Source organism: Corvus hawaiiensis, chromosome 3 (genome assembly GCF_020740725.1).
Source record: "Corvus hawaiiensis isolate bCorHaw1 chromosome 3, bCorHaw1.pri.cur, whole genome shotgun sequence".
Lineage (NCBI taxonomy): Eukaryota > Metazoa > Chordata > Aves > Passeriformes > Corvidae > Corvus > Corvus hawaiiensis.
The window spans coordinates 18,008,254-18,035,460 of NC_063215.1; the positions used below are offsets into that span (position 1 = coordinate 18,008,254).

General features: G+C 37.2%; 1 long non-coding RNA gene across 3 annotated transcripts in view; it reads right to left on the minus strand.

Moving 5' to 3' along the window:
• Nucleotides 1–27,207, minus strand: part of LOC125324209 — a 131,174-nt gene that overhangs the window by 50,902 nt on the left and 53,065 nt on the right. For all 3 annotated transcript variants that reach the window (XR_007202865.1, XR_007202863.1, XR_007202864.1), the window contains exon 3: nucleotides 89–173. This is a non-coding gene — a long non-coding RNA (uncharacterized LOC125324209). The remainder of the gene's footprint in view (nucleotides 1–88; nucleotides 174–27,207) is intronic.

Sequence of the window (27,207 nt, forward strand, 5' to 3'; positions counted from 1 at the left end):
TGAAATTTAAGAGGATAGAACCAGACAGGCCAACCTAACCAGGTGAAATTTTCAAGGATAGCTATAAGCCAACAACAGCCATACTCACGTAGCTTCTGAGGAAACCTAAATGATGGATGATACTGCCTTTCGATGCTGGCTTACCATGAACCATACAGAAAGCTGACCTTGCTCTGTAGAAAGGAGAGAAGAAAGGAAGAAATATATTCATCATCAGTTAAATGTAACTATGAGCAGAGAAAATTCTTATGAAATTTTTAATGTTAAAATTAATAAGGGCCAGATTTTTAGCAGGAATAAATAATCAAATTACAGATTCTATTTTAAAATACAAACATTTGTTATAATACAAGCCTAGAAGAGTATTTTGTGTTGCAACAAACAGTGACTGTGCCATGATAAGAGATGATATACATATACTTGCTTAGCAACCTAAAATACTTTAATCCAATTGCATCCACATTCTCCTTTGAATAGACTTTTCCTGCACCTTTTTCACACATAAGACACATTCACTCACTTGTTTACATTTCAAAGGTGGCCTAAATGTTAACGTGGCACCAGAAAAGACCATTTTTTGCTTATGAAAATGTCGAGACTGTTCATGATTAAGGACTGGGTTCCTTCACAAAACGCAGCCATAATCTTTTCTGTCTGCAAGGCCTGGGTCAGGCTGTGGTGTGAGGCCAGCACTCTTGCCATGCAGTGACAGCCTGGGAACTTTTAAGTCCCCTCATTTACCTGATAAATTTACCTGTCTGCACTAGTCACCATGCTTCTGTTTTAATTTTTCACTGTGAGAAATCTTCATCATCTCTTAGGGCCACCTTTAAACTTGAACTTCCCCATGCTGCTTTGAGAGGATGAGAAGCCCATTTAAATGAAGTGCAATTGCTAATGAAGCTGCTCAGAAGTGCCTTGCTGTGGTACCAACTCAGCCTGCTTTCTGCCTGTGTATGTGTGGTTCTCTTTCATCTTAATATTTATATTGAAATTTTGTTAAAGCAGAGGTCTTTTCTTTCGTGTTCTCTTTCTTTACTTTTTCATTGATTTAATAAATTGTTTTTTCAGTGTCACGGTACCACGGTAGCCATGGAAACCTCTGTGGCATTAATGGTTTTGACTAAGAAGCAGAGAAAACGTAATTTTCCTTAACCTTCCTTTGAATTTTGGGTTTGCTGAAACCTGAAGCTCAGAGCTTCAAGCTGAAAAAGAAACTCATAGTGTGTGTGGTATAAAAACTACTGAAATTCTCTGAGGTCCAGCATAATTTTCCAACATTTTAGGTGTGATATACCTTTTAATATATGTAGTTTAGAAAAATGGTTGTGTGGGAAGACCCAATATTAAAATATTAATTAGATTGTGTGTCGAGTAAAACACTAACTGAAGATTGTTTCATCTAGCTGTGTCTATATCTGGATGACTTCTGGAAATTATGTGGATATTGAAATATAAATACCAGGATTTCTATGTTTCTAAATGAAGTGAAGATACTATTTACCGTAAATAAAGCAGATTAGAAAGGTATAGATGATATCTAGTTAATTTTTACCTTGCTTTGCTAAATTTCTATAGAATATTAAAATTAGAACCTGAGTATAATTTAGGTTCAAAGGGATCTATGTAAATCCAAGCTCCTGCTCAGAACAGGCCAACTTCAAAGTTAAATGAAGAGTGTTGCCTCACCAAGTTTAAACAATCTTAAAGGACCGAGCCTGTACTGCTTCTGTGATTATTCTGACCCTTTTTTGTATGTATGCAGATGGAATTTCTTTCATTTCAATGTGACCAAAGACTACATCTTTGTTGTTGTGCTCCTCAGCTGAAAGTCCATATCCAGCTATTTTGCTAATTGCTGTGGCTAAAATTACTTCTTCATCACTGAGGAAACGGGAACTTGTCAGCAGTCCTAGCAATAGCTGTAAGAGGCACCAAACAGGGCTGTATCCCAGCATCAAAGTCAACAGTTTTTGCTAGCTGCAGATTTTGTGGCTTTCACTCTTTTCATAATCCCTGACTCTCTGTCTAGATCTGGAAAGACTCTGAAAAACTTTCTGCTGGATTAGCTCTTTGAAAAACATCTGAATAGGTCCATAGCTAATTTAAATAGAAAAGGTACCAAACATAAGTTTAAATTTTCTAGGGAAAAAACTCCAGCAAAATAAGAAAATCCATATCCATCAGAAATAGAGACAGATGATTTTGCTTTCCATTTTCAAAGATGCAAATTTTTCAGTGTTAAACTGCTATATTACTTTTTAACAGAAGATGGCAAAGAACGTACTATATCCATTAGGCCTTGGCTGCTTTTGGCTGCAGAAGCAAAATCATGTTCAAGTCAACCAACATTGAGAGCAAGCTACAAACACAAGACATTTAGCCCAAGTGTACCACAGAAGCTGCTTTTTCAGACAAATGTTTTGGCTGCCTGCCTCCTCCAGTGTTTTGAACTGCTTTTCCATTTTGCTCTTGTTCACATTTATAGCTCAGTGTTTTAAAATAAAATCTGGCATAATTGTCCTCTTTCTGTTGCCCTGGTGCTTTTATGTCTCCTTCTCAAGAGATCTTTCTTACTCTTTGAACGTTCAGAATCCAAGAAACCACTGAAATTTTGTTTCATACAGCCAGCTGCAAACATGCTGGATATTGATCATGTGCTCAAGCGCTTTCCTGAGTTGCAGGCAATGATCTCCCCTATAAATAGCCTTGTTTTCTTGAATGTGACACCTGGCACCCTGCTCACCTGAGCATTGAGAGACAAAGGGTATTGCCTGACCTTCATTCCTTGATGCTTCAGCGTGCCATGGCTCAGCCTGCCATACAGAGTTAATGCTGATACCAACAACATCAGAGTTGCTTCTTGCCTGAAGTAAAGGGCGAGCAGGGAAGGATTTATGTCTTGCACAGGATGCAGGGTGCACAGCTCAGCGTAACACAGAAATACCTCAGCTAGCTCTCAACAAGTGCACTAAGGGCCATTTGCCTCAGCAGGAGCTCCAAGAAGATTCATTTGTCCCCTGTTTAAGGGTTAAAGCACAATGAAAGCCAAGCTTCATTTAAAAGCCTGACTTAGATTTCACAGAGAACCTTAAGAGTGTTTAGAATACAAAAATAAAAGTTTTTCTTTAGTTAGGTGTTCCTTTAGTAAGGTTAGAAGCCAGTGGGTTTTAATTTCTTTTTATCCATTGTTTTTAGCCATCTTTTGAGGGCAGCTCATCTTTCACCTACATGACATGAATTTACTCCTTTGTTCAAAGACATTCTGTAAACCAAGGAATTGTTTTATTTTGAGTATTCAAATCCAACATTTTTTGTTCTGAGTTGAAAGTACTGGTACTGAGCTGCAACTTGAACAAGTGCCATGAATGGTTACCACAGCCCTCAATCACTGGCTGTGCTGTGCGATCAGTGTTCCGTAGAAATATGGCCATGACTATACTAATAAGCAACAGAGCCTGTGCAAGGACAGAAGCATCCACCCTGTTAGCTTAGCTCCTGGCAGACTTTTGGATGTAAACCAATTAACACCACCAGAAACAGTCCCAGACCATGATTTGGGGAGGTGATGCACTCTAAGGATTGCTCGCAATCAGCAGTATGGATGTAGTTCCCTTGTTTTGAGAATTAAGAGGGTTTAGCTGCCTAAATGTGGGTTGTGCCATATCATTTGTCCTCAGGGACAGAGAATAGTCTCTGGCCCATTTTATTTACTAGTATAGACAAAGCTTTTAGGAAAACACCAAACTTGGCAATAGTTTTTTTATTTGCATTGTGGTTCCAATAAATCTCTTCTTCTCTCAAGGGCATTGTTATTTTTTACTGCAAAGCCATTAAGCTGAACAGTACTTTAATAATGATTATCAAAACCAGGATCACAAAGGGAATAAAAAGAAGCCGAACACTGGATTTTTTATAAATTTCCTCTATGACACGCTTAAGATAATAAAAGTTAGTAATCCCAAGAGGAAGCATGTATGGATATCTTGTTAAATACCTTTAACAGTAACATTTAATTAAAATATAATGTAAATGCAGTAGCTTTACAACATAAATTGTCACATGGGTATAATATATGAAAAATAATTACAAAACTTCCCATCTTGTACCTAAATATCTGACTTACAACTTTCATGTTGCACAAAGGGGTTAATTGGACAGAATTATTTCATCTGAAGTAAAACAATACAAAATGAAACAACAATAAGGAAAAATAATTCAAATCCATATAAAGCAAGAAGATAGATATATGTAACATGAGATTTGTGTACACCCAGCATGATGGAGGAGGCCTCAAGCATGACCCCACTACAGTTTTGGTCCAGAAAAGGCTGATGGCATGAGTAGCAAATTGTTCCCTCTCCTGTTCAACCTAGCAGAAAATTACTTTTTCTTCTGTTGTCTTTGTTGAACACTGTAGGGTGGAGGGACTACACTTTTCTGGGTGCAAACTACACCCATGCCAGCCAAGAAAGGGGATGTGGGCAAACCCTGAGAAAAAAAGTGGCATGGGAATTGCTCCTTTCCTTCACCCTTCAAAGAAGCGGAATGTTGACCATATTGCCTCTTGCAAGTAGTGTCCTTGCATCACATCTGGCCATGACCTAGGAAAATGCCAGCTGGCATGAATCACCCTGCCCATGAGCACATTGACAGTCAAGTAGTATATAAAATCACAGATATCAGTCAGGCTCAAACACATACTTTCTCTAGCAAAACAAGTACAGATATTTTCTAACAGGCAAGATGGACCCTCAATTTGGAAGGAGCTGTCTTTTTTTGGTATCTTCCCCATCTGCACAGTCTGAGCTCAAATGTGGCTTTTGAACTCTGTGGCCTGATCAACACACTTGCAGGGGGATGGTCTGTGGGCAAAGATACTATGTGCAAGGAATTCACTCATGCAGCCAGAAGGAAGTCAGTACTGATGAGGTGGGATGCCAACCTAGAGAATGAAATGATAAATTGTAAGAAGTGGGAAGGAGGCAGTGGGTGGTGGATATATGATACAATGATCATAACACTGTAAATTATGTCAGATAAGGATATTGTTTGTTAGTACAATTTTCAGTAATATACACTATTTAGTGCTATCATGATTTATACGATTAGTGCTGTCATTCTGTCCTTCGAGCAATTTACATTAGGTTTCGAGAACTCTTGGAATTATCAGTTTTCAAACTGATTCTAAGTATTGTGGAAAGAATTACTGAATGCACTACAAATTTCTTTTGAAAAGGGCTAAAAGAAGTCCTGAATCACTGTTAAAAAGACAAAACTCTATACCAATTTTCTGGGACAAACCTGTTTTGCTCCTTTTTAATGTCTTAACACTTGATTTTATCTAGGAAACAGAATACTGGTGTAAAGATTTTTTAATGTACTGATAACTTCTGCAATGTAACATTTCAAATATTTTATGAAGTTAAAAGAATAACACTTTTCAGATAAGAAAAAAATTATAACCCTTCAATCTTTTTGATTTTTCACTGCAACGTTTACCTAAAAAAAACCAGAAGTGAGACCAGTTTGGACAGTGATTGGACAGGAAAATTATCACCCTAGTGCTTAGGGGAGAAATAGTATTAAGAAAGCCACTCTTGATCTTTCTAAATATCAGTCACAGCATAGATTTCAGTTATACCTTAAATAAGGCATGGAGGATGTAGAAGAACTGAATCCTGACAGCAAGTCCATTATCTTCTCCTTCCCTGAAAACAGAGGTCTTCAGACTAAGAATATCCCCTCTTCAACAGGAATAGGAGGCCTTGAGATTTTATAGGGGTAGAAGCTACCTCTTACAAAGGGGTACCTTAACATATTTTCAGGATGAGACAGTTGTGTTGTCCTGGTTTAGCTATGGTATTCTCTAATTTAGTACTCCTATGAAAAGGACCACATGCCATTCCCTCTCCAATGGGAGGCACAAAAGGCAAAGATCATGGGTTGAGATAAGAACTATTTACTAGAAACAGCAATGAGATAAGAAAACCAACAGTAACGGCAACAATATTGATAACAAAAGCTATAAGATTATATACATCTATGTCTAAAGAAACTATTTGCACAGAAAAACCCCTGCCATGTTTGCTCCCCTTCCCTGACAATTATGTGAGATGATATCAAATGCCATCAGGGTCCTGGCCATGCCCTCTTCCAGCTACTGCAGAAAGTTAACCCTGTCCTGGCCAAAACCAGGACACCTGTGTTTTGAACTCAGCTGATCTTGGAAGCAGGAAAGAAGAATCTGTACCCTGCAAAAAAACAGAGGACAAGCACTTTGCTTCTCTTTGTGCAAGTGCCATCCTGAAACCTGCAGGACCCCGAAAGTCTCTGCTTCCCTCCCTCCTGCTTTTCCTTTCATAAGGAACTGCCTCCATCTAGGCACAAGGGAGATGATTTAGCAGAAAAATTGAAACCTCTTTGTTACAATAATGTATTTGATAAAGTTAAACATACTTTATCTGATCTGATCTTGATATTACTGTCTTTGCATGGCTCTGTGGGTTTGGTGGAGTTCAGGTTCTGTTATCCTCTCAAGAATACTATCCTAGTGATGACTGCCACAACAGGCAAGGGCATACCTGCCCTATGGAGGAGCCAAGAATAGAGATTAATACACAAGCTGCCTAACAAGAATACCTGAATTTAAACCTGTAATGTAAACATAAAGGTGATGTGTTATTAAACTCTTTCTGAGGGAACAGATATTTAATCTCTTCCATTGCTCTAAGACTTCAAAGAGGGATGCAGAAATGACAATATGTTCTTAAGAGGATTGTCCGCTTCCTTGCAGAGAGGTTTCCCATGGGGAACTTGAATTTCTGGACTCACACTGATGGGCTTTCTTTAGCTGCCACCAGTTCAATCAATGCTAACTGGCAGCAGACATATGGCAGTGAAAGAATGACTGCCAACACAGTTTAACTGACCCAGAAAAATCACCCTAGGGTGAGACTATCAGTCCCAAGCAGAAGAGTTTCTTTAGGCTCTGTGATTGTAACATTCATGGCCATTTCTGTGTTTCACAGGAGTTTACTTCGTTGGAAGAAAACAACCACAAATCATTATAAGCCAATACCACAAACACAGATCTATAAAAGATTAATTTGATGCCCTATGATAGTGAACTACATCAGAAAAGAATGACAGATTCATTTTTATAAAATCATTCTACATATGTCATTTCCAGTAAAATATATGGTTTAGCTTATTATGAACATAGATTTTCCCTCTTCCTGTCAAAAATCAGGAAAGATATTAATCCCTTCACGTTAGCCTTGGATCGGTACATTACCATTTAATCTGAACTTTCACAGGGAGAGTGCAAAGTTATGAAGCATGGCAATAGCTCCTGTGTGTACACACTTGCAAAGAAAAGAGGGACATGCATGTGTTGATTTCTCTTAGTGTGTTTTATTTGTGCACAAGCATATTGCAAATCTCCAATTTATATTACAGCACTGAGCAGAAGAACTCAGGGAGCTTATATGAATGTTTTCATTTTCCTCCCATAAAGAGATGCTCCAATTTACTATGGTTAAACATCAAGTGATTACTTTTGGAAAAGAGTTGTCAAAATTAGTATTCCTTGAGGAGTTAATTATAGACACTGAAAACTGGAAATAATTAAGTTAATTTATAAATTTTGGACAGATCAGGAAGACCAATTTAAATTACTGCAATTTTCATAGATATCCTTTTTTTTCCTTTTAAGAAGGGAAAGCTTCTAATAACAGTATTATGACCCTTCTGAGATCAGACAAGAAACATTTAAGAAGTGAGTGCAAATGTGAGAAGAAGTAAGAGGTTAGTTATTTCCTGGAGACTGCTCTTTGAACAACTCCCTAGCCTTTGACAGTTTTGGAGCAGGCAGATTGATCTGGTCAAATGGGTTATTGCTGGCATCTCACTTTCTATGGTACCAATCTAGATCTATTTCCAGTGCAGTACATAATTTTGCTGTAGGAGATGGGGATCTCATTTGAGATGTGCCATTTGGCAAGGAAAGGATACAAGTTTCTGCAGGGCAGAAATTCCAAAATAAAAATTTTCCAGGTAAGCTAGTTCTCCAGTTAGTAGTAACAAAATTTCTTACCTGCCTATTTTATTCTAAAAAGGGTAAAGGAAAACTGCAAAATAAACTATTGTCCTAGTCTTTAAAAGCTTTTTATCCATAATCACAGAATAATGATTCTCACTGATTCCCTACTTATTAACATGGGCTCATTACAGACCTCAGGTCTATTAATTTGTATGATGTTAAGTAGTTCTTACTCCTCGGGTAGTGTGTTGGAAATCTGTGAAATTGCAGAGATTTTCAGAAGACTTCTTAAATATGGGCAAAAAAATTCCCATTTTGACAAGTGATGTGTGCGTCCGTATCCACCCAGGTCCATGTCCTATACACATACAAACACAGAAATATCAACTGGAAGGAAAATGGAAATGGGACTTTGTTTTACACAGAATTACTGCACCACTCCCCAGGGATGGAGCACATTGGGAAGAGCACCTCTTCTGTGTTCACTGTGTAATGCATTTGCATTTTCAAGAGAGCTGACAAATACTTAAGATGTGTTCTTTTAATAAGCATGTGTAGGATCAAGGCTAAATTTAGTCTGTTTATTTTCCATGAGTTCTCACTTGAGAGATCAGGCACTAGTGATGACATGAAACAAAGATACTGATTGTTGTCTCCATGACCTCTAAGACATAATCTAAGAGAGCTGCACTGTCGTAAGGATTCACCAAAAAAGGGTCCATTTCCCTTGTGGATTACTGAATAACTATGAAATAAAATCAGAACAAGCATATGTGCTAATTCATCACCTTCCCAATACTCTCCCGACACCTGTTTTCCTCTCAGGGGATTCTCTGGATCCCATGCAAACTCCTTACAGCCACAGGGCCCTTTGAGGGCTGTGTCAGTCCTAAATAAGATCCCAGGAGCACATGGCACATTAGGATGGCACAAGCTGGACCTATATTTAATTGTTGTTTCTAGACACACCACAGACAGTATTGACGACTTCCTAAACAAGCCATGGAATAACACTATTTAAGCTGCCTCAACTTAGATAACAGCTGATCACAAAATTAATGAGCAGTAGTATCTTCAGTTCTGTGTTCCTGCCATAATCACATGAAGACACCAGTCTTTATCAGTAATACTTAAATTTGCCTCTCTAGATAAAATAAATAAAATGGTCTTAAAACAAATATGTGCAACGTCATCAGAGAGGATAGAAAATAATCAGAAATTCATGAATGATGACTGGATCTTTATTAAACACAGAAGACAAAAGACAAGTTAAAAAATATTAGCACAATCTAATTTAAAGAGGATTAGCAATAGCTTTCAAATTTAAAAAAATGGAAAAAAGAAAAGTGCTAGTAGCAAATAGAAATCAGAAAACTGGGTTTGTAGAAAATGGGTGAAGGAATCAAAATAATTCCTGGAAAAATCTATAGTCAGCAGAGATAAGAGCAAGAGTATGGAGGGGACACTTTAGAAACAAAAATAATTCCAATAGTGGCATTAATTCGTTATTAGAGCTGGTAGATTCTTATTAATAATGATAAGATCTTAGGAACAGCAGAAGTGGTCAGTAAATACATCTCTTGTGCCCTTGAGAAAAGCTTGGTAGTGATTTTTATTTCAGTCATTAATAACCAAACATGGAACACTAGTTTAAAAAAATATGTAGGATCAGCAGGACTGGAAAACCTGTGCAAAAGAACTTCTAAAGAAATATTGTAGAAAGGAATTCTCTGGACCATCAGTGCTCATTTTTATTACATCTTTGGACATCATGAAAGTTCTGAAAAACCTGGAAAAGATAAACTGTGCCACTACTTAGGTAGTACAACCTAAGTTACTATCAGGCTGTGACACAGAAACAAGCAGGCAGAATAATCTGATTAATAACAAGGTACCAGAGTAATAAAAAAATTGAAGATATGGAAAGCAATTAATGACAATTCACAAATGTTTATACAAACAACTCTTGTTTAACTAACTTGCTGGTTTTGTCTAAAAGACAGCAACTGGCAGAACAAGAGGACACAGTCTCAAGCTGCAGCAAGGGAAATATAGGTTGGATATTAGGAAAAAGTTTTACACAGAAAGAGTAGTGAAGTACTGGCTTTGTCTGCCCAGGGAGGTGGTGGAATCACCATCCCTGGATGTGTTTAAAAAAAGATTGGATGTGACACTCAATTCCATGGTTTAGTTGAGGTGGTGTTAGAGCATGAGTTGGACTTGATGATCTTGGAGGTCTCTTCCAACCTGATGATTCTGTGATTAAAATTTATGTTAATAAAGGAATATCTATTGATGCTTCTGCCAGCATCTCACTTAGCAATGCAGGATATTTTGGTTACTTTAAAGGAAGAAAAAGTTGGCAAGGCAAAAAAAAAACCAACAAAAAACCCCAACATTTGGAGACATGTTTCCTAATTCCTACTAAATATGAGGATTTTATTTATATATTTGCATTTCAGACAAGTTTTAGAAGTTATCTGAACTAAACCAGAAAACTGTTGATAAAAGGTAACACAGCATAAAAGTAAATAATGCAGAGGACAAACTCCAGATTTTGTACAGGAAATATACTCACAACCAAACAGTGTAAGAGGCAATATCAGGAGGAAACTTCTCTGCTTATCTCTGGAATCGAAAGTCCAGGAGTGTTTCTGAATTTCCATATACAGGTGCTGACCCCTGCTTCATCCTGGCTTTCCATTAGCATGCTATCTGGAAAAGTCACCAGCCATTTCCCACATCCCTGTCTCCATGTAGGTGAAATCTAAGCACATGATCTCGTTATACAAGGAGCAAGCAGGATCTGGGGTATCTCCTGGTGTTCTCTTGCAGTTAAACTTAGATGCAGCCTTTGAAAAGGAATTGCTGATGGTAGAGGCAATTGCAATTGAAGGGTCAAAAAGGTGATCCTTGGGTGTATAATTACAGAAGGTGAAGCAGCAGAGGGAGGTCAGATTGCATCTGCATTTGGCAGCAGTTAGCATTGGAATGCTAACTCTTTTCATCTGAGCACATTTCAGGGATGTTATAGATTTCAAAGATCTCACAGGAAAATTTCAAGGACACATAAAAAATGGAAATGTTTCACCGCAAAATCAAAAGATGATCAGTCTGACTTAAAGAACAGAAGGATAAAGCATTACTTGATCACATTCTGCATACCTTATTAAATTTCTGTTGTCCTCGGAGAGCAGAAGTTTAAAAGAAATCTCCTGAATCTATAAAACTGCCTCAAAATGAGATTAGTAAGTAAAATTTGAAGGTAGACGTGTTTGGCTAGTTTTAGAGAGACAGTCTTCAGACAGAAAAAAGTTTAACTCATGGATTCTATGATTATAGGGGATGTCATTGTAGGTGATCACAGTGGATTTACACAATAATCTCTGGGTATAAAACAGCTTTAAACCAGGTTTGAAACAAACGTGACCTGCAGGTGCCTGGTCATGTTGGAAAAAATGGCCATTTATTTCTTTGTATCTCCCTCCATACTTCATTTGCAGTACACTTCGTACAGCCTTGCACTAATAAGCTTAGATATATTTTAGCAGATAGCTTAGTCAGTGTTTAAAAAGAAACTGTAAAAAAAATTTAAAAAAAAAGTGGAACACAAATTCTATCCTCAGTTATACCTAGTTATCTTCATTAAAATTAATATGTCAGCAACTAAAAAGGAGATCAGAATCAGAATCTGGTCATCACATGTGAACACTAATCTTTGTACCTAATTAATTAGAACTAATTTTGCATATATTACCATAACCGAGCAGAACACCTATAAAAAATAAACTACATATGTAGATAAACTAGGTATCAGCACCAGCTCTGTGCTGTCAGCTAAGAATAAACCCGTCTACTGTAATTTCCTGAAAATTCATGAAGATGCAGACAAAGATATGTACTTCATTGATAGTACTATTTTCTTGAGTGTATCTAATTATAACTAAATTAAATTATATTATTGTTCTGAAAATTTAGAATACGGATAATTTTCACACAACATGTATTGCATGATTATCTCATATTCTGCAATTTTTCTGCATTAGCAAAACCATGTGTGATAAGATTGTTTTATCAAGAGAATAACAGTCAAACTGGTCATTTGCTTTATATGTTCCCTGCAGAGGCTTTAGATTTTTTTCTTCTAAGGTGATGGATCAGTTTTAGAGAGGGAAAAATGGATTACGTACAGAATAATAGCAGAGCAAAATAACCAAATTGTTTTGGGAAGAAAAAGAAACAACAGGATTTTTCAAAACTTTGGAGAAAAATGTTTGTTTAGGTTTAATGCCAAAAAGAAATCACCATTCCATTTAGCATTTTCTATATATTCCCACAAGAAAATTCTGACTCCAGGAGCAAGATACATATGTTTGAATACAGTAGGGGGTCATGGGAAACAAAAAAGGTGCAAATTTATCTCCACAAAAAAGATGAAGCAATCCTTATAATTTACAGGACCACTGTTTTCCAGGTATAATTCTGTCTTCAGCAGGGACTGTGCTTTACAACTTCACCTTTTAAACTCATCAAAAGGGGAATTTATATTCATATTAAATAGCAATAAATAGGAGAGGGATTTTTTTTTTTTAGTATATACGTATTCCTAAATCTTGAATTATTTAATCCAAAGAAATAGCCATATCGTCCTTATCTTCATCTAAACTATGCTGCCTATATTCAGCCTGGGTTAAACACATCCTGAAGTAAGAATAGATGTCTGGAACTCTCTCTCCATCATCTGTTATTTAAGTTCTGGAATAACTATATAGCAATTTACTTGAAATTAAAATGGAAAACTACCTAAGGAAACTCTTTAGAGAAGCACCTTTGGGTGAGACACTCTCTGTGTCTCAGTTACCTGTTAATATCTTGGATTATAACAGTCTTTCTAAAGTAGACAAAAATTTAGTACAAAAGAACACAACTATTTATTTTATCAGGAGGTGAATTTCCTTTTTTAACTATAGTGATTCTGTCTGTACATCATTGAGCAATGCTTACAGTTAGATGAACTGTATTAACTTTCAACAGCAGATATATGTAATCAATTGTGCATAACACTGTGCAGGGACACCTTCGTGATCTGAATGTCCCTGCTAATGACAAAATTTGTATGCGGGAACAAAATAACCTGAAGAGCACTGCTGAGTCTTGTTAAATAAATATGCATTTTTGTATTCCATGGATTCTTTCTCAAATGAAGATTAACAATAGTGCTTATTTATTTATTTTAAAGTAAGTCTTTGAGACAGGAATATCCTGTGGGAAGTCTGAGTAGGAGTAACAGGAAGGTCCATGGGCTAGGACTAAAATATTCTTTTGAGCAATGGGCAAGTTTTCTCTTCTTAACTACTTGACATTTTCCAAAATCTTGCTATCGTCAGTGGGAAAAGAGATTTTTTCCGACTAATTTAGAGCACATTTTCCTAATGAGAGATGAACATGAGGAGAAAAACCACAACAGTCTAAACAGCCTGCCACTGTTGCTGTTGTATATAAAATACATAACCATAACAATAATATTTAAAATTTCTAATTAAAAGTGGAAGAGATTGCTTATTTCTTTATGTTTACAGAAGCATTTGGAATGAAGTAAAAATAACTGATAGGGGAAAAGTATTCTTGTCTGTTTGTTTTAATGTGGATATTTTTCCCATAATACCTTTCTCCTCTGTACTTATCATGGAAGCTATAAATGCAAAAATCCTTCTGCTTTTCAAACATTTCCATATGCTTTCCCACACATGTTGGGAAAAGATCACAACACTTAAAATTCAGTATTTTATGTTAAAATATTTTCAGAAAACGAGTCAGTGCAAACTGATTTACAGACAGTCCAGGCAATATCAAATCCTGATCTGATTATTGAAAAAGTATCTCTGTTAACCATACCAGGGAGCAAATCTTTCTGCCCAGCTCTTGTGCCATAACTGACTTCTTTATCTTTGTCTTTATCTTTCTGTTCACTTAGAGTGGATTTTGAGAACAGACTAATTTGTAAACTTGAAGCAATCAAGAGTACAGCGGCTTAGAGTGAAAAACAAGCCAAACTGACCATAAGATAATGAACTGCAGGACAAAGTATGTATAGGAATAATTTTTCACCAGGAAAAATTTCAGTCTCTTCCCATTATGCAATAACCTTACAAACCTTTTTTTTTTTTTTTTTTTTTTTGTAAAAAAAGAGAAAAACATTCATCTTATCTCTGCAGATGCATTTTCAGAATATGCTGAAAGACAAGAAGTTTAAAAGCAGTGCAAAATCAGTAAATTGAAGGAATTATCATCTAAGGGAACAAAATCATTGTGGAGTCCACTGATAGCAAATACTACTTTTATTTTTCCACGAGCTCTAGAGAATGGGTCAATACTTTCAAGTGAGCTACTATAATTGTAAGAACCAATATTGCTTTGCACCATGGATCTGTGTAGAGAAGATGTGAGATGGCAAGGGAAGGAACGAAAATTTTATTCTCATCATTCCCATAAACACTAAGCAACCACTAAATGTAACCAAATACACCATATACATCTTCCAGTTGCACAACAAAATCACATGCCTATCCAACAATCATGGTCCCTTAAGCTCAAAAAGACATATTCAAATGTATATGCCCTTCAGCATAATCCTGACCTTTATTCTGCCCATCGCAGTTTAAACCTGAATCTGAATGTTTGCTATTAAAGCAAATCATCATGTAGTGTACGCTACCAGTTTGCTTCTATTGAAAAAATATGCCAACTTATCTGACAGAAAATACTGTAGTTTGAATCAACCTCAAGATATGTGACCCAAGATTTATTTCTGCAGTAAAGAGTCACTGTGGAATCAATGAAGCGAGTCACTCTGAAGTGTGCCAAACTAGAGGCAGAAGAGCTGACAATTGACTTCACAGTTAATGGACCATTTGGATTTGCCACTGGCAGGCCCTGAAACAGGGGTGCATTAGTGATGGAAATACTTTTACAAAACAGAGAAAGGAGGAAAGAAAAACAGGTCACTGCCTGTGCTAGTAAAACATGTATCACTGTGCATAAATCCTATTCCCATTAAAAATCCTAATTTTGCGACAGTTTGGCTTCTTTTTCCACTTTTGTCATTTGCACAAGGATGAAACAAGTATGGCCAAGTTTTGGTCATAAAATAACATTTTATATGCCCTTTACATTGATATAAATACCTTAGTGATGGGAAGTTACATCCCCAGTATTCAATAGAACAGCACATGTGAGAGCAAATTAAACAACAGGAGTTCATCCACAGACAGAAAAAAAGGCCGAGAGTATGCTTGATAGGAGTGAAAGGCAAAAAAGCAGAATAAAAAGAGGGTAAGTGGACACTTTAATTTTCTGACTGTGGAAAGCACCTTCAAAGATCACCAAATGTCCAGCAATCACTGCTGCTCCCCACAGTCTTCCTACATCAGAGAAAGTAGAATTCTACATAGTGGCTACAGTTCTTCTGACTAGTGCTTAATGTGCTTGGTAGTAGGCAGTTTTAATTTTCTTTTGTCTAAAGATCTCATCCTGCATTTTATATCTTTTTCACATTAGAGGAATTAAGTAGACTTCTTAATTTATTATGGTTTGCACAGCAATGGTCAATATCTTTAATGCATAATTTTGAAAAGTGTGTTGTTTAAAGAAATAAGCCACTGGGTTTTGGTCACAGCCCAGAGACATCTGATCAGGCCAGATAGCACTCTCTAAATAGCTGTCAGATTGCAGATATCTCAGGTTTCTCAGCAAAACTGTGACCAGCATGCGGCTTCATTAATCTGCTCCATTCCATTCTTTTCATATGTCATATAATAATGGTAATGAACCAAGAAGCGAGTATTTGTAGACTGCACAATAGACATAAACAATTTATCATTTTCTGTTTAATTAAAGAACAACAATAAAAAGAAAATTATCCATAGCAGTCCAGAGTCTGCTGAAGGATTCAAGATTAACATGCAGCCAAATGACTGTGAGGCCCTCAGTGACCTCCACAGATGAGCACCAGAAGACTAAAGCAGCCCTGGTGCGAGTAATTAAAAATTTTGTGAGCAGTATTGGTGCAAGTTTGAGTTGTGATAGAGATGTTGAATAAGTATAACTCACAGTCTGAAAACTAAGAGAAGCAAGTAGGGAAAGGAAATAGCTAATGAAAAAAGTATTTTTAGAGAAGTATTTTCTTTGCACACACAGAAGCACTCACACGTGTGCTCACAGACTGCATTCTGTGAAACAAATTATCCATTTAGGGGAAAAAAAAAAAAAGAAATCCCATCCCATAATTAGCAACCAGTTTAATTGCAGTCACTAAACTGCTCTTTCTGGCAACACCCTCCGGTCATATTTTTAATTGGGCCTGACTGTCTCATAAGCACAGCCATACATGAGGTGAGGCGCAGGGAGACTCTCTAGGGGAGAGTCCTGCTGGTGCCAAGACCCCTTTTTGCAGCTGGCTGGTGCCGTTTACTGCCACAGATTGGCATGGGAGCATCTCCAACAGCCAGGGGAATGCTTTGTGTCTTTGTTCTTCCCAGAAACATAGCATCTGATTTTTCCTCAGGGGATGCTACCATAGCAAGAGCAAGGGTTCAAAATGCATTTCTTCCCACACCTATTGGTTAAGCTTACTTTATTCATAGCTTGTGCCAAGTAATGAGACTATAAACTCATGCTGCATGTGAATACACAGCACAGCAGTCATGCTTGAACCGAAAGATGCCCTAGGAAATTTAACTTCTATGTGAACTATATTTACCTATTTATATTTATATTTTTATTACTTTTTTTAAAAAAACCTGCTTTCTATCAAGCCAGAAATCACAGAGGGAGCAATGGAACAAGCTGAGTAAGCAAAGGAAGAGTGTATTACTTCTCTAGACATCCCTCAGCTTGCAGGCTGCCCTTGGCACACAGGAGGTGTCATGTGCCACTTCCCAGAGTGAGCCAGGGAACTCAGGGCAGCCAACTTCTCAGCAGGAATGCTGCTGCTTTTATTGGCTTTGTGCACTCACTGAATATTCATTCCCAATTCTGCAAAAGAGTGGTCTTAAAATTTAAGAGCAATCTCATAAAGAATATTCCTGAATGCCAGAATTACTCCCTGCCTCAGTATCCCTATCTGTAAAATGGGATTCAAAACACAAAATGGCTTTCAAGGACAGAATTCTTGAAGTCAGCAGGGTAGCCTACCATACAGAAGTGTTCCTGATTTCTTGTGTGTTACCTTTCTGCAACCACACAATAATTTGCAGGTGGGATTCACCTCACCTGACAGTGGTTTGGAAGTTATTTGCCTGGTTTAAGTTCATCATCTGGACTTATCTCTGGTCGATGAAGTGAGAGAGCCACAGACAGGAAAGTGTCTTGTTCTTGCTGTTTGGGACACCTATCCTAGAATGGCAGAATCACTTTCTGCAGAGGCTTTCCTCTTGCCAGTGACTATTGAAAATGTAAATATGGAACTTCGATGGCACACCTTGCATAAACCAGCTTAGTCTGCTTTTATTTTGTCTTCTCAATGTGTTCAACTTCTAAACTCAACTCGTGTGCTGTTCTCCTTTGTGAGTCAGGTCTGTGGTCATCAGTGGTTCATCTGAAATTATACCTGAAACACACAACGGATGATCCTTCTACAGTCTCTATATTTGCATTTTCTCACTATGAAAACAAAAAAGAGTGTGAGATAATAGGGCCAATGTTGGTGTACAGCAGGATCTTGTCCAACATTAATGTAACTGATTCCCAGGCATATATCCAGATCCCAAAATGGAAAAAGAGCACAGCTTATACCAGAAAAGAATTAATATCAGGTGACTGTAGATAAGCAAAAAAAAAAAAAAAGGCTGAACAAAAAAAGATGAATTTTAAACTTCTGGCTATGAGCACTCATCCTTGATCAGATCATACATGATTATAGTCCTGGGTATCTGCAAATATTTCAGAGCCCAAATTAGTATAATCAAAATATCCACAAAAAAAGACCAAACACATAATATGACACATTATGGAGTGACAAAGCAAATTTCCTTCTTTTGTATTATTCTTTTGTATTATTGTTACTAGATTATTTAAAGCAAAACAGCCTGAGCACACTGTTGTATAATACTACCTCTCGTCATAATGTTAGTAAAGACTCTGCAATCGTCAGTACAAAATATTACCATACTTAGTGGAGTATTTGATCATTTTCCATATGCCTCCCTTACCCTTACTTCTTCATTAATAACATGGTGACTTCATCTGTAAGCAGGGAGAAAGCCCCATAATAATTGTCACACAGTGGATGACTGGAAAGTATGTTTCAATAATAGATTTGAGGGTTTGTAAATGCAGCTACTTGTCAAAGCACAATGGTTAGTGGCAAAACTGTGCCCATTTCTTTACTCTGTGTTTCTACCAGTGATTATCACCCTCACAGAAGTGGAGATTAAATAAAGCATGAAGCAGCACTCCACCCAACACAGTTCAGTCTGTCAGTTTAACCTACAGATTAGGATGGCTTTCCATTAAAGAGTCCAGGCTGCGAACTGCAGCACCTGAGTTTCCCAACCTTATTCTGGCACAGGACATAGAGGCTTTAAATTGACACAGATCACTAACTGAAGCCCACATCACAGACTACTCAGACCTTTTTAGTGTCACTCCTTGGGCACACATCAGTGGCAATGATCACCAGCACCACACCACAGCAAACAAAGGAATAAAGTTTTAAAAGGAACATTTGAATCAGAATTAAAAGATTTACATGTTATAGGCCTGGACACACCTTTATTGAAAAGGTTCCAATTGAAATATCGTTCAGATTTTAAGAGGCATTGTATCCTGAATCTCCCACTGTGCAATGCTTATACAGATAAATCCCAATTTCCTTAACTTGCACCTGACTGACACAACTTGGTATATACCAAGACTCTCCCCCAGCTTTTCAGTATCTACTAGTTAGCAGCTGGACACATCTCTGGAATTTCTCTGAAGCCCAAAGGACTATGGTTATCTGAAAACTGCCTTAAAGAACATGATGACAACGACAACAACCAAAGCCCAAAAGGGCACTCTCACCACACACACACTTCATATGAAGACCTCAATTACTCTGTGAAGAGAATTGAAGTCTCCTCATTCTGGGACAGAGTAAGGCATAATCTCTAAAATGAGGATGCTTAAATGTTTTTAGCCTCTGAAGAACACTCCTTATTTGAAACAGGTCCCCTAGACTAACATGCTTTATCATAGCCCTCACCAAGCATTCAGATAAAATATTTTGTTTTGGAAAATGAAAGCATCTTAGGGCAGTTTCCACCAGTTAAACACTATAAAAACAGCATATTCTTATTACACACAGACTTTTGCCTTCCACATCTTTACATGTGGAAACTGGTAGTGGGAGCAGGGTAAGGAAAAAACCTTCTATCCTCAGAAAACTCCATTTCAGAAATTTTTTTCTGTCAATTTAACAAAAAAAAAAGCCAAAAAAAAAAAAAAAAACCCACAGCAAAAAAACCCCAATGAAATAATCAATCCACAAAAAACCCTAACCAAAAGGGAACAGTAAAACCCCAAAAGCCTGAAAACCACCACCAAAAAAAGCAGCCCGACACAAAAGTCCTTAAAAAAAATGTTTCTGTACATTTTATTTTTAACTCCAGTCTTTAATATAAACTCCTGCAATTAAAGACTATTCCTTTATAATAACTAAAACCCTTATCTTTTTTCCTCTGTGTTCTGTGGATTATTGCCTTTAATTTTTATAAACAGAAGAAATGCAAAGATGTGTGCACACCAGCACAGTGTGCTTTAAATACATAAAAAAGGGTTTCATCAAAGCATAATTATAGCAGAGAAACAGAATATGCAAATAAATTGGTATTCAAATATGGTATAGTCAATATGGTGCTTTCAGATTTCTGCCTTTTCTAGTTTCTAAACTCCAGGAACACTGTGCAAGCTGAAGCAATATCTTTCTGCAGCATGCTGCTGCTCATGTTACATAAACAGTGCTTGGCTGCTTTCTTCCATAGGAGCATCTGCTCAGCTGACAGTCCCTAGCGAACCAGCTTTGTTTTGTTCAAGGCACCAGTGATGAGTAATGGATCTGGCTAATCCTGATAATGTATGATGTAATTGTCAGAGGGGTTTAATTATCAGTACTTTACATGTGGAATTATTCTGTAGTACAGTTTTTAGTTTGCATACAGACATTTCTAAATTTGCAAGACCTGTGATAAGTTGTAGCTATCCAATCAGCCATCATATTAACACATCTTCCTACCATGTTTAGGAGAGAGAACACAGAAGCTCAGCTTCTAACTTACAGAAGTAAGTGATCTGTATCGTTCCATAAAACTATCATCAGAGCTCTTTTGGGTCTAACATAAATCCAACTCTCCTACCAGAAGTTAAAATAAAAATGTTTGTAAGCCTTCAAAATCACTTGGCAATCAGACAGCCAGTAAAAGTTTTTTCTGTAAGTGAAAGTGATGATTAGTCAGTGTTAGCCCTCTGCCAGTGCTTTTAAGGTCTGACCCTTGAACATCATTTTTCTTTGCTGTAGGAGATCCTAAGATTGAGGAAGGACTGAAAAAGTGAGATTACTCTCTGCCTACTCTGTAAAGGCACAGAAAAGGTGCTATACCATTGCAGGCTGTTGTGCAATGTGGTGACAACTGTCATCCACAAGAGACAGAAACCAAGGCAGCCCCAGTTCTTTAGTGAGTAGTGTCACACAGAAACCAGTGGGATGACTGGGACTAATAGGAAACACCAAAATCAAAGTGTCTAAAAGACGTATCTACATAATCTATTTGCTCTAACATCACCCCAGCCAGTCTGAAACAAATCAGCTTTCTCAGACCTGAATGATAAATATTCCCTAAGTTCTTGCTGTCAAAAAATGCAGCTTTTTTCCAGCTCTAGCTGTGATAGAGCATTCATCAGTTAGCCCTCAACAATATTCTTCACTTCCATACAGGAACACAGGATGTAGGAATACACTTATGGTTAAATAGCTGGAGTTGCATGTCTGGTCTTCTAGTTTCCCCAGCGCTAGCCCCAGCTTTGCTACTGACTTTATACCACAGCAAAAGAAAAACTGTCTCATATTTTAGGGGAAGAAGGATCTCCTGGAATTTTCTTTCTTGGTAGTTAGAAGAACTGTAATTTATCACAGGTCAAGCTGTGCCAAGGGAGATTCAGGCTGGACATCAGGAGGAATTTCTTCACCGAAAGGGTTGTTAATCATTGAAATGGACTGCACATGGAGGTGGTGGAGTCACTGTCCCTGGAGGTGTTCAAGAAATGATGGGACATGACACTGAGTGCCACAGTCTATCGAACATGGTGGTGATCAGTCAAAGGTTGGACTCAATGATCTCAGAGCCCTTTTCCAAACGAAATGATTCTGTGATCCTGTGAGCCCAGCAATCCTAACTATTATTTGTCACCTGTGACTGTGAATGCTCTTTAAGGTTTGTATACCTATGTACAGCATACACAGTTGCTGGTCCTTTGTGGCAAAAAGATCAATTTATTTTGTCAAAAATTCTATCCTAACAAGTCAACAAATACCAGTTCTTGTACATATATATTCAGGTTACTTCAGATGACTAGTTACACTTTTTAACATGATTCATTTTTGACAGAGATGACCCCATACCCATGTTGTGGTTTAACCCAAGCCAGCAGACAAGCCCCACACAGCCACTCTGTCACTGGCCAGCAGTGGGATTGGGGAGAGAATAGGAAGGGTAAATGGTAGAGAACTCATGGGTTGAGATAAATTCGGTTTAATAGGAAAAACAAAAACCTCAATGCAAAGAAACCAAAACAAGGAATGAATTCACTGCTTCCCAAGGGCAGGCAGGTGTTCAGCCATTTCCAGGAGAGAGGGGTCCCATCACATACAGTGGTTACTTGGGAAAACAAACACCATCACTTCAAATGTCCCCGTTTTCTTCTTCTTCCTCTCCCCACTTTATATATTGAGCATGATGTCACATGGTCTGGAATATTCCTCTGGTCAGCCTGGGTCACCTGTCCCAGCTGTGTCTCCTCCCAACCTCCTATGCAACCCCAGCCTCCTCACCACTCACTGTGGCAGTACAAAAAGCAGAAAAGGCCTTGGCTCTGTGTAAGCCTTGCTCAACAATTTAAAAAAATCTCTATATTATCGTCACTGTTTTCAGCACTAATTGAAATCTCAGCTCCAATAGTTCTCTGACTGTCTTATGCTGGAGAAACTTTAAATTAAATTAATTTCTCTGGTATGTATCTCAATATGTCGCTCCTGCAATAATTTTATGTAAGATTATAAAGATAAGGCTTATCTTGTGAAGACAGTAAGTACTAGAATAAGAAGGATGCTGTGATATTTTGTCTTATTTTATTTTCTATAAACCTATCAGGTTAGAGAATGCAGGCAAAATGTTGGTATGACTGAAGTTATCAAAAAGACTATATCTGACTTAAGTAGGAACTTCCTTCTGTGTAGTAAATACAGTTATATAAAATACAAAATGATGACCCCTGAATTCTTCATCAGATATATACTTAAAACATAACCTTTGAAGATAATTCATTTAATTCCCCTGAATATCATTACACTGCTGAAAATCATTCACTTTGGAGCAATGGACCACCTTTTTAAAAAGTTTTTGATGGTCCAAGTGTTAATTTTCTCCTCTCCAAATTGACTACACCAATCGATAATATGAATTCACTCTACAGTCTGTACAAAAAGACCATATGGGTTTTAAGTAGGAAATTATATTTGGAGGGTTTTAGAAGTGTTTTTCTTAATATTAAAACTACAAATCCAGCTAATTAGTGAGGGCTTCCTCCTTTTCACAGCAGCAAACAAAGCTGAGTTTCTTCTATATGCCTTAGCAGTAGTCTGGGGTAATTGATGAATCTGAGTAGTTCTAGAAACAGGTGTAATCTAATCAACTCCTGTCTTGACTGATGACATCCTCCAAGGCAGTGGTCTAGTTTACTCACCCTTGTAAAGCAATGTCTTTAAACTCTCACAAACTGTTCAACCTTTGGTCATTTATCCTCACTTTTGCTTACAGACCTCCTTGATTATAAAATTACATGGCATTAATTTTCTCAGTTAAATCAGTCCCCTGAATATACATAGAAATCAGTTTGATCTTTTGGCATAGATTTATAAGTCAATTCAAGGTAAACATGGCAAAACAAACCTGAGGCTATGTGTACAGGATTTTTTTTTTAAAGGTATAATTTTGCCATCTTTAATACTGCTAATGTAATTTGCAGTTGCTGCAGGGATTGGCAGTCTAATTTAATAGTAATTTGTGAGTCAAAGGTGTTGAAAATTCATCTCTGGAGAGTTGGTTCTAGCATCTTACTCTCTTCCAGCACTTTGAAACCAGGTCTCTTCTAGGGCTGATACGTCTCTAGAGAAATTCAAAATCCTGAATCTTTTTTCATTTTATTTATTTCACTGTAAGTTAGACTTCTTTCTACAGAAGACTTATGAAGATAATTGATATATTTTATTAAATCAAAGTTCTGCTGGTCTTTAAAATAAATACTAAAGCACTAAGAACCTAATTTTAAGTATATGCCAAGCAAAGAAAACTAGAATTCTTTCACACCAGACCTGATTTTAGTATCCATGTTTTCCTAATATATTTTAAAGGGAGTTCTGGTATCAAAGAAAGGGCACTCAGCCAGGTGGTCCTTTTATCTCTTGTGTTATAGCTCACATTTCAAATAATTTCAGAGCAAAGAAAAGACATTCTTGCAGCATTTGAAAACAAGGCATGACATCAAGCTTAAAAATTATAAGAAGCCTCAAGAACCAAAGTCAGAGGACTGTTAAAAATGCAATTCATGCAGGCTAGTATAGCCTTTCCCTATCATTTAATTTCACAGATCTTCTCTCTTAATGAGGAATTAAGAACTAAATCAAAAACCAGAGCTAAATTTTTCTTGGCTTCCTTGATGATTGGTGACAGTATCATAACTCAAGTCTATAACATGAACATAGGACTAGAAGTGACTTTTGATAGAGCTGAATGCAGTGCCCAGCTCTTGCCTCATGTAGGCCCTTCATAAACTTGTCAAGTTTAGTTAAACAAACAGGTTTTTCCTTCTCCTCCTGTGGGAGGAACAGAGTTGTCTCGGCACATCACTGTTGTACTAGTAGGGACTTGCTTCTTATTTTTCTGGTAGATGATCCAATATTTTTATACCCATTGCTTCTGTGCCAGAAGTATTCCTTAGCTTCAATAATTTTTCTCTCCAACTGGTCCTTAGCCTGCTATAGCAAAGCTTGAGAATGTATCATCTGGAGTGTATTCATAAATAAATAAGGACAGTGACACAGAGAGAGAAGCTGACTACTCAGTCTTATCAAATAACCTGGATGCCTTCCTCATCACCTTCTGCCTAGTGATCAGACCCAGAATTTGTCCATGAACATTTCTTTGACACCACATCTAAACCAAAGCATGTCTTAGTAAGTTCAATCCTTTTCTGTCCATACCCCTGAGATGTTTTATCAGTGTGTGTTTTATTGGTATGCTATTGTCTCAGAATATTGCACTAGTCTAGTTCCTCACCCATACTTATGCCATGGGAAAAGTTTGGAGCAATTTGCTGAGTGCTCCACAGGACTGTGACTGCCTTACTTGTGTATCAGGCACAACTATCTGTAACTGGCACAATGAAGATGAAGACAAATGATAATCACAAAAAATTTTTATCTTCTCAAAAGTATAAAATTTATTCTGAGTTGATGCTAGATTTTGTCCTGAGGAGTATTTCTGCTTACAGGGACAATGTTTCTCTTGTTTTAAGGAGCTTAATACATACTGCAGAGAATTGAACTTCAGCTGAGTGTCAAGCTTTAGGGTCTGTGAAATGAAGGTTTTTGAGCACAGCTTTTAATCCCACAGTTGTTCGGTTTACCAGTCAGTGAAATGGGGAGAGTAACATTCATCCACCTTTTAGAACATTTCAATGGGTAAAACATGTTTAATTAGTTGCTCAAAAAATCAAATTCTCACTTGAGATTAATTTTTGCCATCAGAGCTTTGCTCACAGAAGGAGGGAGACTCGTCTCCATAGCTGAGATAATGTGTGCCCTCAATGTTCAGTTAGTTTCAATAGAATATAATGGATCATACTCTTTGTAACACCTTTAGTAGTTTTTACCATCTCTTCTCTGTCTCCTCAGAAGTGCATGTCTGAGAATCCATTACGTCTACTAAACTTTTTCTCTACAAAACTGTATTATGATGTGAAAGATCAAGTCCTCGAGGTTGAGCTATACAAGAAAGTGCCAGCATTAAACAGATAATCAAATCCCATAAAATGCCTCATTCAAATATGCTTTTCTGCTGTCAATTCCCTTTACTCTCATCTTAGCAATAGAAGGCAGCAGAAGAGAAATAATTTTGAAGGTTTTTCCTTTTCCTAAGATTTTACAGTAAGCTTTTAAAATAAACTGTAACTTTCAACTGACAGAACAGTTCTTTTTATTTACTGTATCCAATGGGATCGAAACAGATTATTGTATAAAATCATGGTAGCTTCCTGAATCAGATTACGTCCTGTAAAGGACAAGAAACCTTCTTAAAAACACAGAAGAGGCTAATGCTATAAAAAGCACATCAAAATCAGATGTTGTCATCAGATATCATCATTATTGTCTTCTATAACTGCAGAGGAGACATTTTAATAAAATATGTGTATGGGTCTCTAATTCAAAGGCATCTTTGTCTAGACACTGGATGTGCCCATGTTACCTTGTCATGCAGTGAGGGTGACCATGAGAAGTGATACCCTGCTGAGTGTACACCCTACCCAAGGGGTCTGCTGGACTTCTCATTGCAAAGAGTCATCATAACACGAGAACATACTGTGGGCAGGCAGCCTGCTCTCTGCTTTGGGTCTGCCACTGAGGAAAGGATTGGAACAGCTGATTCCTTAAGTTATTCTGACTACAGCAGTACCATAAACCTAATCTAGTGTAGGGAGAAGTGGGAAAAATACTGCTGGCTTTCACTTGATATTGTATATCACTGCACCCTGCATTTTTCTGAGTATAATGCAATCATAATGTTGTGCTGCAATCAAACATGACATTTTGTTTTGGGATCAGGTATCTGCTATCACCTTTCAGAGTAGGCATCAAAACAGATTTTCTGCTGGAAGCAGTGTCCATTATGAACAGAGAGTTAGATAATTAAAACTACAGTTTAAAAAGAATCCATAAACTGCTGACTAAAAGCTCTGCTTTAAGCTGGAAATAGAACTTAATAACCTAGGGCAATAAAAGTGATTAAAAATTGAAAAGCATTTCAAAATAAAAAATTAGAATCTGTCCTTTCAAAAAACTGCCATCAAATTAGTAAAATTTCATTTTATATTATATATACATGTGTATCTGCAACCAACATCTTCTCAACTGAATGAAATACTTTTTCTTTCTTTCTTTTTCTTCCTTCCTTCCTTCTTTCCTTCCTTCCTTCCTTCCTTCCTTCCTTCCTTCCTTCCTTCCTTCCTTCCTTCCTTCCTCCTTCCTTCCTTCCTTCTTGTAACAAGCGTACTTTTGATATCAAGCATGTAGCTTTCAGGTTTATTATAGTCTTTATTTAAAAGACATAGTGACCCTTCTCAAATACAGACTCTACTTGCAGTTGTGCAATATTAAATAAGTTAAAATATACCAGTTACATTTTTGACAAGAATCCTTGACTTCAAAACATGCAGGCATGCATTCTTCATTGGAAAAACATAATTGCATTCATCATGCGCCATAGTCACAACTGAGGAGAGAAAAATATCATCTTTACTATCAACTACTTAATTGAGACTTCTAAAATGAGCTTACACAGTCAAGTCTCAAACTAAATCAGACACAGTCATTAAAAATAATATCTACCATCTTATGACTGGATTTGTCAAGTGCTACTAACAAGGTCACAAATCTAATGCATTACATTCCCCTAGTACAGAGGCATACATGAGATTTTCCCGAAATGTTGTAATCTCCAGAGATCCTACAGGCTTAAAGCTTCCAATAAGATATAGCTACTAGGTCATTTTTGGGGTGACACAATTTTTTTCTGGCTATAATGGTCAAAAAATTCATAAGTGAGCTCACTACCTTTCTGGCAGCAGGTAGGGGGTAT